Source organism: Pteropus medius, unplaced genomic scaffold (genome assembly GCF_902729225.1).
Source record: "Pteropus medius unplaced genomic scaffold, Ma_sr-lr_union100, whole genome shotgun sequence".
In the NCBI taxonomy this organism is placed as follows: Eukaryota; Metazoa; Chordata; class Mammalia; order Chiroptera; family Pteropodidae; genus Pteropus; species Pteropus medius.
Genome location: NW_024344436.1, coordinates 705,581 through 717,642, shown reverse-complemented (window position 1 = coordinate 717,642; position 12,062 = coordinate 705,581). Strand labels below are relative to the sequence as shown.

The 12,062-nt window shown below is 43.5% G+C and overlaps 1 long non-coding RNA gene across 2 annotated transcripts in view; it reads left to right on the top strand.

The window, feature by feature from the left end:
- Positions 1 to 3,115: 3,115 nt before the first annotated feature.
- Positions 3,116 to 12,062, top strand: part of LOC120610426 (uncharacterized) — a 38,710-nt gene continuing 29,763 nt past the window's right edge. For both annotated transcript variants that reach the window (XR_005654929.1, XR_005654928.1), the window contains exons 1-3: positions 3,116 to 3,341; positions 3,462 to 3,544; positions 5,563 to 5,731. This is a non-coding gene — a long non-coding RNA (uncharacterized LOC120610426). The remainder of the gene's footprint in view (positions 3,342 to 3,461; positions 3,545 to 5,562; positions 5,732 to 12,062) is intronic.

Genomic DNA, 12,062 nt, shown 5'->3' with positions numbered 1-12,062 from the left:
CCAGCTGCCAAATCTTATGACTCTGCAGAGGAAATCATATTAATGATTAACATTCATTTATTCATCGGGGGCCAGGTGGAAAGCTGAAAGCTGCCTGCAGGAACCGGAACTCCCTGCACATCTCCCCAGAGATTAAGTGCCAGCTGCCAACATAGGGGTGAATGCCATGGTTGGTACCAGGAGCAGAGGAGGCAGAGCAAGAGCAGAGGGTGCAATTCAGACTGAGGGAGCCAGGTGTTTGACAGCATTCAGCATGTGATATGCCCAGGGTTGCTGCCTGGGAGGGTGCAGACAGGACTTTGATACTAACAGTCTGGCTTCAGAGTCCATACTCACAGGAAGGACTGGGCCCAAAAAGCCCCTGAGAATTCTGGAGAAGGTGCACCCCATTATTAATCTTGGTCTCAGCAGGAAAGAGATGGTATCTTCAAATGGGGTAATTGAAGGAATTTGATGAAAGGGCCATTCACAAAGGGAAGGCACGGGGATGGTGCAGTCTCTGGAACTGGGGTCAAGGTGAGGGAAGGGAACCTGAACGTGGGCAAAAAGCAGGATGGAGAAGTCCACCGGCCAGGAGCTGTGGCCTCTGCAGACGGGGGCAGTCCGCCCAACTCAGCATGGAAGGAGCCCAGCGAATGCCACCATCTCCTCCTCCTTCACCTTCTGACCAGCAGCTCTTCCACTGACCAAACCGCACCCACTGGTGCAGGGCGTGCTGTCAGTGTCAGGGGAGCTGCCTGGGGAGAAGGGGCAAGGAGATCTGGGGGGACAAACAGAAGACACGGCATACTGCTAACACCCTCCCATGGAAGGCTATTGCTCCCTCTGGATGAGAAACACTTTTGGGTTCACCATTCAGGCAGCCTCCCCAGGATAGCCCTCATGAGGGAGCACCCAGCCCTGGGCCTGGCACCCTGCGCCAGCTCAAGGTAGTGGAGAAGGGGAGCCAACCAAATAAAGTTAGAGGGAGCCAAGGACAGGCAAAGGCATGCACAGCTCCCAACTGTTGAAATCATTTCCCTTAAGAAAAGATTCCCAACAGTCCCCTTGTCCCTGATACCAGGACTAAAAATACTTCTTAAAGTCAGGGTCACTGATAAACAGAGAAGCGCTCTGGGCCTATGGAAGAGCCAGCCATCCCTGCCCCCTGGGCCCAACTTTCCTGAGAACCAAGGTCAGAAGCTCTCAGATTCAGGGACAGACAGGGTCCCATCTCAGATGAGAACCTGACACCACCCTGGGTTAGAATGGGTGGGGGCAAGACGTCAGCCACCTTCTCCACCTCCTGCTTTCCTGCTCCCTCTGCCCAGGGCTTCTCTGTCTTCTGTCCTCTGCTGTCCTCTAGGTGGTCCTCCTCAGTCCCGGGAAGCTGGCCCCTTCCTTGCCTCCCACAGCTCCCTATGGGCCCTCTTCACTATGGGGGCTGCCTAGTGGGCCCTTCCCTGTTCTCTCTCCCACACGAGTCCCTGGTTGCCCAGGCCTCCAGGGAGAAGCTTTGTCTGGAGCCAGTGCCCACATTGCTGACCTTACCCTTGAGACATGTGCCTCAGTGTCCATGACCTCCAGCAGCCACCCGGAAAGAAGTAGCTCCGCACACTAAGGTGCTGAGAGAAGAGAGTCCACCGAAGGCCACCCAGGCCCCTCAAGGCGCTGGACAGGAGCAGCAGGGGATGTACATTCCAGGCCAGAAGCTGAGGCTAAAGGAGTCACATGCCTTGAGTTAAAAAAAAAGTAGAGATCATTGTTTCCTACCCTCCCCATTTCCAGTCAGACAAATTTGCCAGTTCAGCCAGTTTGGTTAACATTAAGCTAAGTACTATACGTGTATCATTTCTTAAAATCTTTTCTGCAATCTTATAAAGTTCTTTCCTAATTTGGTCAAGGAATAACCAAACTCAGAAAGAGTCTGCCCAGTGCCACATGTTGGGAAAATGTGTGAGAACTGGGTCTCGATGCCAGGACAGAGCTCCCTCTCCGCCTGTCTAGGGGGTGGTACTGCAGCCCCCAACAGTCTCTACACCCTGGGGCTCTGGAAGCTCAGTGATGAGATAGTCCTGCTCTGAAGAGCTGTCCCCAGGACAGTGGCGCCTGCCACCCAATCCTCACTCTGGCCGTGGGTGATGTAGAAGGCCTGGGGGGGCTCACTATGGTATGCAAGAGAGAGGTCAGAGCAAAATGTTTGAGCTGGTGCCTCCATTGCATCTCCCAGCCACCAAGAACAAGAGTCCCCAGACTTCATTTCCATTTTTCTGGTTCTCCACCCTGGAGTTTTGTCAGGCGGCACCCAGCAGGGATACTGTGACATGTCCTCTTCCACAGTGGGGCAGAGGGACTGCCTCAGGGGCCACTTGTTGATGAGTGTCCTCAGAATGCAGACCCAGCCTAAGGGACTTGCTTTCCACCCTGGATGGTCAGGTTCTCTAAAAGGTCCTTCCGCGACACACCTTGATTCCGAGGGACGACTGGTCAGAACACCTTTCGGAAAGGTAATGCCTCCGTGCAATGAAGATGGCCGCTTCTTTTGGAAGACTGGGCTGTTCCTGCCCAGAGCTGGCTGCGTAAGTGGTGTTTCCAGCTCGTACTTGGCTTAAAAATTATAGTTGCCATGTCTAAACGAGCTTTACTCTCCTTCCATTTTCCATTGGAAAAGTGAAGAACTAGGGCCGGAGGGGTCCCAGCTGTGTTCATGATGGGATTCAGGCTGCTCACAGCTTGAGGCGGAGGGCCATCCAAGGAGGATTTCAGAGGTGACGCTTCCATTTGTCATGCAGGTTTATCACGGCCTCTCCCTCCTTGCTCTGGACCTGCCCAGAGCATTCTCCTAAAGTGCCCTAAGCCGCAACCCCCAAACATCTGGAGGCTAATGTGAGATGAAACCCAGTTTCCACCCCCAGTCTGTTACTAAGATGAACTTCAGAGGCCCCTGGAAGGGAGCCCATACCTTAGAAGGTGCAATAACTAGGTTTTGGTTAAGACCCTGAGCTGGTGCTGGAGGGGAGAAGTGAGCCTGCTTCTCTTCCATCCTTGCTCCCGGGGCCAGGGAGAGCTGCTGCTTTGGGCCCCCTTCTCTGACACAGATATTAGCACAACCGTGTCAGGCAGAAGCAGCCATGGACGGAATGCCAGTGGGCGTCAGCAACCGCACCAGCACCTCCACAGCAGGCGCTGGGAGGCCTGGCGCACTCTCAGTGGGCGCTCACTGCAGGAAGGTGCCTGTGGCCAGTGTCAGCTGTATCAGAGGGTTCACTGACCATGAGCCAAAGCAAGAGAGGACAGGAGTGCAGGGCATGAGGAATCACCTCCTGTGAAGCCCCAAATCGCATCCTGGAGACTCGTGAAATGTGAGAGGCAGAGCTAGGAGAAAGAAATGGCAGCTGGTAGGGTGGGAAGCTTGAGGCTCACGATGGAGGAGGGGGTGGGAAAGAGTGAGGCAACAGCTTTCTCTTATCTTTCGGCACAAGGAGGTGATGCTCTCCGCTGAAATGGGACTTAGGAAGATGAAAAGCTCAGTGTCTGCAGTTCTCTCTCCTGAATCTCTTCTTGGGTAAGTTCACCAGCGCCCATTCTGTGCCTTCATACGAACTACTCCTTCTGCCTGCAATGTCTTCCTGCTCCTTCCTCTGGCCACTTTCTATGGGTTCTTCAAGACAGAATAGAAAAGAGTGTGAGGAAGTCTTCACTAATCCCCTACTAACTGAGGTGGATGCCTCTCACAGGGCCACCATGCTTCTCAGTTCCAAAAGACCATTCACATTGCAGTCTAAGCAAGGAGATGTCTGGTGTGCACAGTTTTCAATTTATTGCCTCTCAGCTCTAAATGCTCCCCTCAGTTCCTTACTCTGATAATGAAACTAGGCCCTGTAAACATTTCTCCTTTGCCATCTGGCATGCTATTAAGCTTGTGGGGGAGGGCGCTGAAGGCACACTGCAGGAGGAAGGTCCCTGTCTCCCATATTCCTTACTTCTGTTTCTGCTTGCCCATGGCTGCCAGTGGTGTATGGGCTGAATACTCAGTAGTGCTCACTCCCTAGCAAGTATTATTGTCAGTCCTAGCCTGGGTTCCTGGCCTGCCAGCACCTTGGAGAGCTGGCTGGTCCCGGCCTGGGATTCTCTGCCCATGCACCTTGGACTACTGTTAACCCCGTGCTAAGCTTAAAGCTTGCCAGTCTCTACCTGTGTTTCCTTGCTCTCTACCTGTAGTCTGCTAGCTGTGGACCAGCTGTGGTTCAGGGGAGCCCAGTCTGCTTCTTCGCCATCTGGTGAAGCTTCATTCACACCCTCTCTACAGAAGCAGGAATCCTTTAGCTGTTCTTTAGAGTTCTGTTTCATTCCTTCTCAGTAGCTAATCTCCTATAAGTAGTTAATAATTTTTAAGTTAAACTTTCCCTGTACAAAATATGTGTGGTTTCTGACCCTGACAGGAGGCCAACTGATACATCTGGAGTAGTTTGGATCTAAAAGTAGAGCTAGGAGGAGGAGGTGGCGGTATTTGCATGACTATCACATGAAGGGACACCTCTCCCACCCCCCAGAAGTTGTTTAAAATGGGAGCCCTGCTCTCTCTCTTCTAGGCATCTGGAAGGGCCTGGGCACTGTCCTTCTGCCATGGCACTCTCACCGATCATGTAGCCGTCTACTGTCTACGTCCTCACGAGACTGTGGGCACCTCCAGATCACAAAGGGTGGGCCCTGGACGAGCAGCGTCAGTACTACCTGGTAACTGGTGGAAATGCAAATTCTTGGGCCCCATGCCAGAACTACTGGATCAGAAACTGCATTCTGTTGTCACAAGCTCTTCAGGAGAATCTGATGTATGCAAAGTTGTGGGAACCATCATATGGAATAATTTAACTTAACTTCCTTAGGCCTCATCTGCAAATAGCAATAACTATATCTTCCTCACCTAATTGTTGTAAGGATTTGATGAGATAGCACAAAGTAAGTATATGGTAATGGTGCCTGTAATACACAGATATAGAAATAGAGATAAAATACAAATCATCAGGGCTTGCCGACTCCCTTCTCCTCTAGCCTCCTCTACTTCCTAGAATGTAAAGGACCCATGGAAATGGTCTCAACCAACTGGGGGTGCAGGTCTGACCAGACCATTTCTAATTGTGTCCAGGCCAGCTTGGAAAGAGACCCAAAGCTGTCTCTCCAAAAGCTCTCCCTGGAGATGCCTGTGGGCACTTTATGGCTGAGTTCCTCTCTGTTCTTGGTAAGCTGACAGTGGTGGGGGCTGGCTCAGGCCTGCCTGACCCCCAGTCAAATGGGTGGGTGAACACGGACAAAGTTCACAGCATTGCCAGGAGGTCTGAAGCCAGCCTGTAGTCAGGCAGTTTTCCTTACGTGCAAATTGTTTCCACGTGTGTAATGGAACGCTGGCGTTTCTCCACAAAGCTGATTTTATCGTTCTTCACCTCTTCTTCCTCAGCTTTCGATAGGCCTCTCTTGAGGGACAAGATGACACTGCAGAAAGGTTCATGAACTTGCCTTGCAGACCAGGCAAGGCAAGTTTCCCATCAGCCACTGAAACTTGAGTTTAATGTGTTTACTTTGCAGATTGGTTTTCAAACTTTCCACGCTCTGCCTCGAACACTCTAACTTTCTTCATGAGCTGGCACTGATCTGTGGTGCCCACTGCTGACATCATCTCATCCTAATCACCAGACCCTACCAAGAGACATAATTCAGATCCCAGCTAAAATGAGACCAGGAAAGATGGCCTAAGGTAAAGGTGAAATTTAGATTTCTCTGGGAATGGGGCTGCCTTGTGCGTGGAACCTAGATTTGGGTCAGCTTAAATGTGCTTCATGGTTACCCAGTGAGATTCCAGCTCCAACCTAGAAGGAAGACATGTCTGATTTTGAATGAAGCATTAGCCATTAAAGATATTATCACAGGCAGAATATTAAGTTTTATTCTTAATACATATTTCCAACTTTCAGATGCACAATTCCTTCTTATACCTCCAAATTCCTTGAAAGATGCTCATAGTTTGGAGCTCTTTGTTCCCAGTCCTGGGTAATTTCTTACTGGCTGCGTTTTTATTATAGAGAAAGGAAACCTGATGTGATGAACACTCACTGAATAGAAATCTTTGGGTCTCTTAATTAAACCAGATAAGACATCTTACCCTGAGAAACACTCTCATTTGCTTCTTAAAAACTCATTTGTATTCTCTGAGCGATGTAATTTGATTTTCCTTGTCTCGTTCTTGAATCAAAAGTTATAATTTTGCAAAGAATGGTTTTTACCCAAATGCGTTTTCTCCCTAATATCCCAAAGAGTCTCCGATGGCGAGGAGTATGGACTCTTTCCATGAGTGGCTCTGATTCCATCATTTCTCCAGCAACCTGGGAGCAATGGGTGTTGGGAGGGAAACTCTGCCCTCTTCCCAGACTCCCAGTCTTCTCCCAACACTCCCTTCCAAGACCCTTCCCCTAAAGTAAGAGAAGAGTAATTACTTAGCCACCTTTTACTAGTGAATAATTACTGTCACTTAAAGATTGTTAACCATGCACGGTACTTCTCTTAATCTTTGTGCTTCCATACAATAAGTACTCTTTTATAAGGCCTGTCCCCTTAGATAGACTTGGTCAACCATCCTTCTCTACTCTCAGATCTCCTGCCTAGGCATAGGCCAACCATGCTTATTAGCCGGGCAAATAAATTCAGGGTCTGCTTTGTCGACTTGGGCACTGTGGACCTGGGTGAGGCGTCTTGCTTTCTTCCCTTTACCCTCTACTAAGCCGTGTTCAGCATTTAAATTTTTATAAGAAAACCATGAACTCCAGGGTTTTGAGAATAGTCTTAGCTATTAATAATATGGTACTTTTGCCTATTATAGCTTGGGAGTAGAGCTTTTTCAAGTAGACATTCGAAGTGAAAATGAATGATAGGCCAAGATCCCGGTATTCCTGGGCTCCTAGCCTAATGCCATCCTGGTCCTTGACCCTAAATGCTGAGATTTAGGACATGAATGGCAGAGTAGACATAGATGAGGTCAGGGAAATGAATACATGCCAGGAAATGATTTGCATGCATGCCATTCCAAGGGGACCTAGTGGTCCTGAGTACAGTTTTCTCAGAATGTGACTCAAATACCACCCGTATCAGGGCAGTCTAACATGTTAGTTAAAAATGCTCACTCTTGAGTCCCATTCCCAGATCTACTGAAGCAGAATCTCTGTGGGCGGGTCCAGGACTCTACATATTTACAAGATACCTGGGTAATCCTTATGCATACCATAGTTTGAAAACACTGGTACCGTTGCTTGAGAGGTTAATTCAAGGGCCTAAGCAGAGGGATGACATAATCAGATTGGTCACTTGGGTTGTACTTCGTGGGATGTGGAGACCAAACAAGTTGTGATTATAATACTGCAGGTGAGAAATGAGGAGAATTTGACTTAAGCCACTAGTAGTGAGGCTAGAGCAGTATGAGGGGGTCAGCTCTAGAGTGTCTGGCTTTAGTGATTGAATCAATAAAGGACAATCAGGGAACTCCAAAGGAAGGGTAATTCGAGAAGGAAAATTCTTAGTTGCATGTCAAGTTACAGGGACTAGTGGGATATCCAGATGTGAGCTGTCCAGGAGGAAACGGGATTGAAGTTTGGAGCTCAGGGAAAAGTTCTGAGCAAAAGATACAAATCAGTGAGAAAGGAAATCCTTGGCATAGATGTGATTTTCCAGGAAGAAATGTGAGAGCCAAGGAAATACCTGAGGACAAAATCTTTAGGAATATCAACATTAAAGGGCTAGGCAGAAGAGAAGTTACCCAATGAATGGAGTTCATTATTAAGGAGAGTATTTTTTGTGTCCATTTTAGATCAATTTAAATTTTAACAAGACAGAATGTTTGGTGTGTAGTGATTGGTAAATACAGTTCTATTCAAGTATCATCCCAGGCTGTTTAAAAAATTTACTCAGTCATCAAAGTGAGATGAATGCAATAATCATAGTTAAGTGTTCTGTTTAGAGGCAGGAGGAGAGGGGATGGAGCTGGGTGGAAGAACAGCTATGTTATCGGTAAGAGTTTAGGTGATGGGGACATAAGCAAACCCTCTTCACTGAGGCTCCAGTTCCTGCAAATTGAGAAGATAAAAATTTTTTCAGTAAAAATGACTTCAGTAAGAAATATCACTAGCTAATTCTTTCATGTGTGATGCAAGAAAAATAAAAAAGATATTTTGGAAAAGTAAGTGTAAACTGTTTCCTACACCTCACATTTGACTGGGAACAGAAGGATTTTTATTTAAATGTCTCTTGGCTGAGAACAAAATGAATTTCCCCATTTCCTTCTCTATGTTTATGTTGCTGTTAATAATTCACAAAATATTTTCCTATTTATACTTTAATTTCCCCAAGTAAATGTTTAACCATGATTGCACCTTAAGAAAAAATACGAACCTACATTGAGTGCTTTATCATGCCCCAGAATTCATTCTAAGTGCAACCCACCTTCTGCATAAGTATGTTGTGAAGTAGGTACCATTATCCTTATTTTATAGAAGAGTTAATAGAGGAATAACAAGGTCAAATGACTCAACCAAGGTCACCCAAATAGTAAGAATTCATATCCAGTCAGTCTGACTCCTGCACCTGCTCCCTTGCCTATTATTTTATGCTACTTTCAGTTCACAGGTCCTAGTGGATATTAATAAATGAAGCTGTTGATTACACAGGTGCTTTTGATTTTCTCAGAGGAAGCCCAAGGCAGTCAACAACTATGAACTGCCACGAGGGTTTATGAGAAAAAAATCAGTGAAGCAGAATAACTCATAAATGTTCTTTCTAGCTCTCAGGCTCTATAATATATGTACATTTCGTTACATGATCTTATACATATTTATCAACTTAGATGATTTTCACCTGTCTAGTTTTAGTAAATTATATATTCTCTGAGGCAAAAAAAGTGTATACTCCCTATATTTGATGTCTTATTGTAGTCAAAGCCCAATGATGCATTTTTAATGAATAAGCCAGGTAATGACAGGGAGCTCCAAAAAGCTTCCTTAGTCACAAAAATATTTTTAGTTATTTTCCAAATTGCCTGAGTTTGGAAGTCTAAATCTAAAATACATTTTAGGGCTTAATATTCACTTCTCTTTTAAAGACTCTTTTTAATTGACATTTGATGGCTGCTTTATTTAATTTTTCACTTAAAGTACAAGACCAAAATCAAGACCTCTGAACATATACTTTTCAGCCTGAAACAATCAAATAGCTATAATTCTAAAGTAGTTTCAATAAAGCCAATATTATTCTTATGAGCACTAATGGACTATACTGAAACAAGATAAAATATAAGTATCTGATTGTGTACTTAATTTGAAGTGTTGACAGTGAAATCGGTTACAGGTGATTACTCTGAAAGATTACTGGTAAAGGCTGCAGACTCAAATACAGATGACGGTTATTCAAAATTAAATTTATGGAATACCTAGAAAATAGTTTGAATTGGAACCTGAGGATGGTTTTATAATATTCATTAGCAACAAATTTTTAAAGACATAAAAAGCTGTTTTAATACAAATCAAGAGTTTTACAACCATTTCTAGTGCTTTTGAACTGTCACCTGGCCATATAACAAAGATCCAAATAATTTCAGGTGATCAGATACTATTTAGGCAACAATTCAAATGTGTCAGTACTTTTAATGTTGTGTCTATAAAATTATAGTAAAAAGATGACTATAAACAAAATGTAGTCTCTCTGTATTTTCATGAACAGCACACTGCATTACAGCAAATCAAGTTCACAGCCCACCATCAAGTGTAGTTCTCCCATTAGTTCACTTTGTGGTGGGTCATTAAGAATATCTTCAAATTCAGTAGTCTCATCCTTACCCCTCAAAATATGCAGTGAAAGGTTTGAGCTTGGAAAGATAAATAGTAGATGCTGAACCTGCTGCATTGCCTTGAATTCCATTTGCATTTTTAGTGAAGCGAACACACCCTGAATGTTTCTTACTGTGGAAAATTTCATTTTATTTTGGTTGAGCTGGAAATTTTTTACTAATAATCCAAGAAGATGACTGAGCAAAAGTTCATTTTTCACACAAGAAAAATCTTTTTGAAGAAGATCATGACTTTCAAAAGGTCCACTTGCTGAATTTCAGTAACTGGACTACTGTTCTTTAGCTGAGATCCAAGTCCTCTGGAATTCATCTTTAACTCTCCGTGAATAGCCTCTCAACCCTCTTACAATCAGCCAGCCTTTTTAGAAGATATTTTAAATACATTATTATAACTTCAAGAGAAATATATCCATATAGACTTGATTCATTTTGAAAGGATCCTATGAGATTCATAGTATTAAGACCTTTTTTTTAAAAAAGAAAAAAACAAAATTTCTTGCTCAAGTCAATCTCTAAAACAAAGAGCTGCAACTGAAGGCCAATCATAGTCTAAAGTTGCCACAAACTCCTGTGTCCACATACCCAATGCCTCTCTCTGTCTGTCTCTGTCTGTCTGTCTGTCTGTCTCTCTCTCCCCTGCATCAATGATATTTTCAAATACAACTTGTGCCTACGATAATGTGATATTAAATATTAAAGAATGAATGCTGGTGATAAGGGTCCCTCTGCTAAAAGTCCTAAGAAGACTTCTGCTCCTGCTTATGGAGAATTCAGTAATTTAAAACCTCCTTGCTTAGAACAAATATAAAAGGTAGATAAAATATTTTAAAACTGTTCTTGAATGCATCCTTAGCTCTTATTAATGAGCGAACAATATCAGGAGGAATTACTGGGAAAAGATCTAGGAGAGAGACCAGGGATCTAGATTGGTAAAACAAGAAGTTGGGGCCACTTCTCCTCTGGGATTTGTGTTGGTTCTAGAGAAATTGGCTGAAAGGCTGAGTGGCACATTGCACAGCTTACTGTACCTGGATAGGAGTATAAAGCTCACCAACATAGGGGTGAGCCAATATATAGGGTGTTGGCCTGATGAACCAACTTTCTTTAGGTTGAAATAATTGAAAATATGCATCCGGCCAAGGGAACAGAAGTATATTGCTCACAAGGAGACTACAACTCAGCTTCAAGCTATCTCAATGTCTAAAACTGAATAGGTAATTCCAAGTGTTGGTATCCCTAGATACATAGCTTAATCAGGCATAAATCCTTTCTGAAGAAAGGTGATAGTATTCTAGTCCTAAAATTATTTTATCAAACGATTTTTCAAAAATAATGTTCACTACACAATAAGAATTAACAAGCACACAACAAGAAAACAAGTTAAAAGAAAAAAAATAAGCAATAGAAACAAACTTACAGAAACTGCAGAAATAAGAGTTATTGGACATGGACTTTAAAATATCTATGCATGTGTGAAAAAGATAATATTGAGAATTTCGGCAGAGAAGAGAACTATTATTTAAGAAAGAAAATTCCATAACTGAAAAACACAAAAGTACACTTTAAAAACTCAATAGAAGTATTTAATAATTAAATTAATTTGAAAAGATAGTTATTGAACTTATGAACTGGTAAAAAGAAAATATCCAGAATGAAGGATAGAAAGACAAAATAATGGAAAACAGGACATTAAGAAACAGAGAGAATATAATGAGTCTAACGTACATATACTTGGAATCCAAGGAGAGGAGAATAAAAACAAGGCAAAGACAATATTTAGAGAGATAATGTCTGAGAACTTTACAAAAATGCTGAAAAATATTAAACCATAGATTTAAGAAGTTCCATTAAAAATATATGTAAGTACATTAAAAATATATGTAACATATATACATATATGTATATACATCATTTCCATATATACATACACTTTAGTAAAATACTTCAAAAAACACAAACAAACAAACGATAGAGAGAAGATCTTACATGCAGCCTGAGGGGATGAAAAAAAAGATTGCCTTCAAAGAACTATCTAACTGAAAGCTGACTTCTTAATAGAAACAATGGAAGTCAGAAGGCAATGGAAAGAAAATATTAGCCAGCCTATATTCAGTGATGATGTCCTTCAAGAATGAAGGTAAGAATAAAATTACAACTAAACTTCAGAAAATCCATCATTGAAAATCGCCTGAACTCTAGC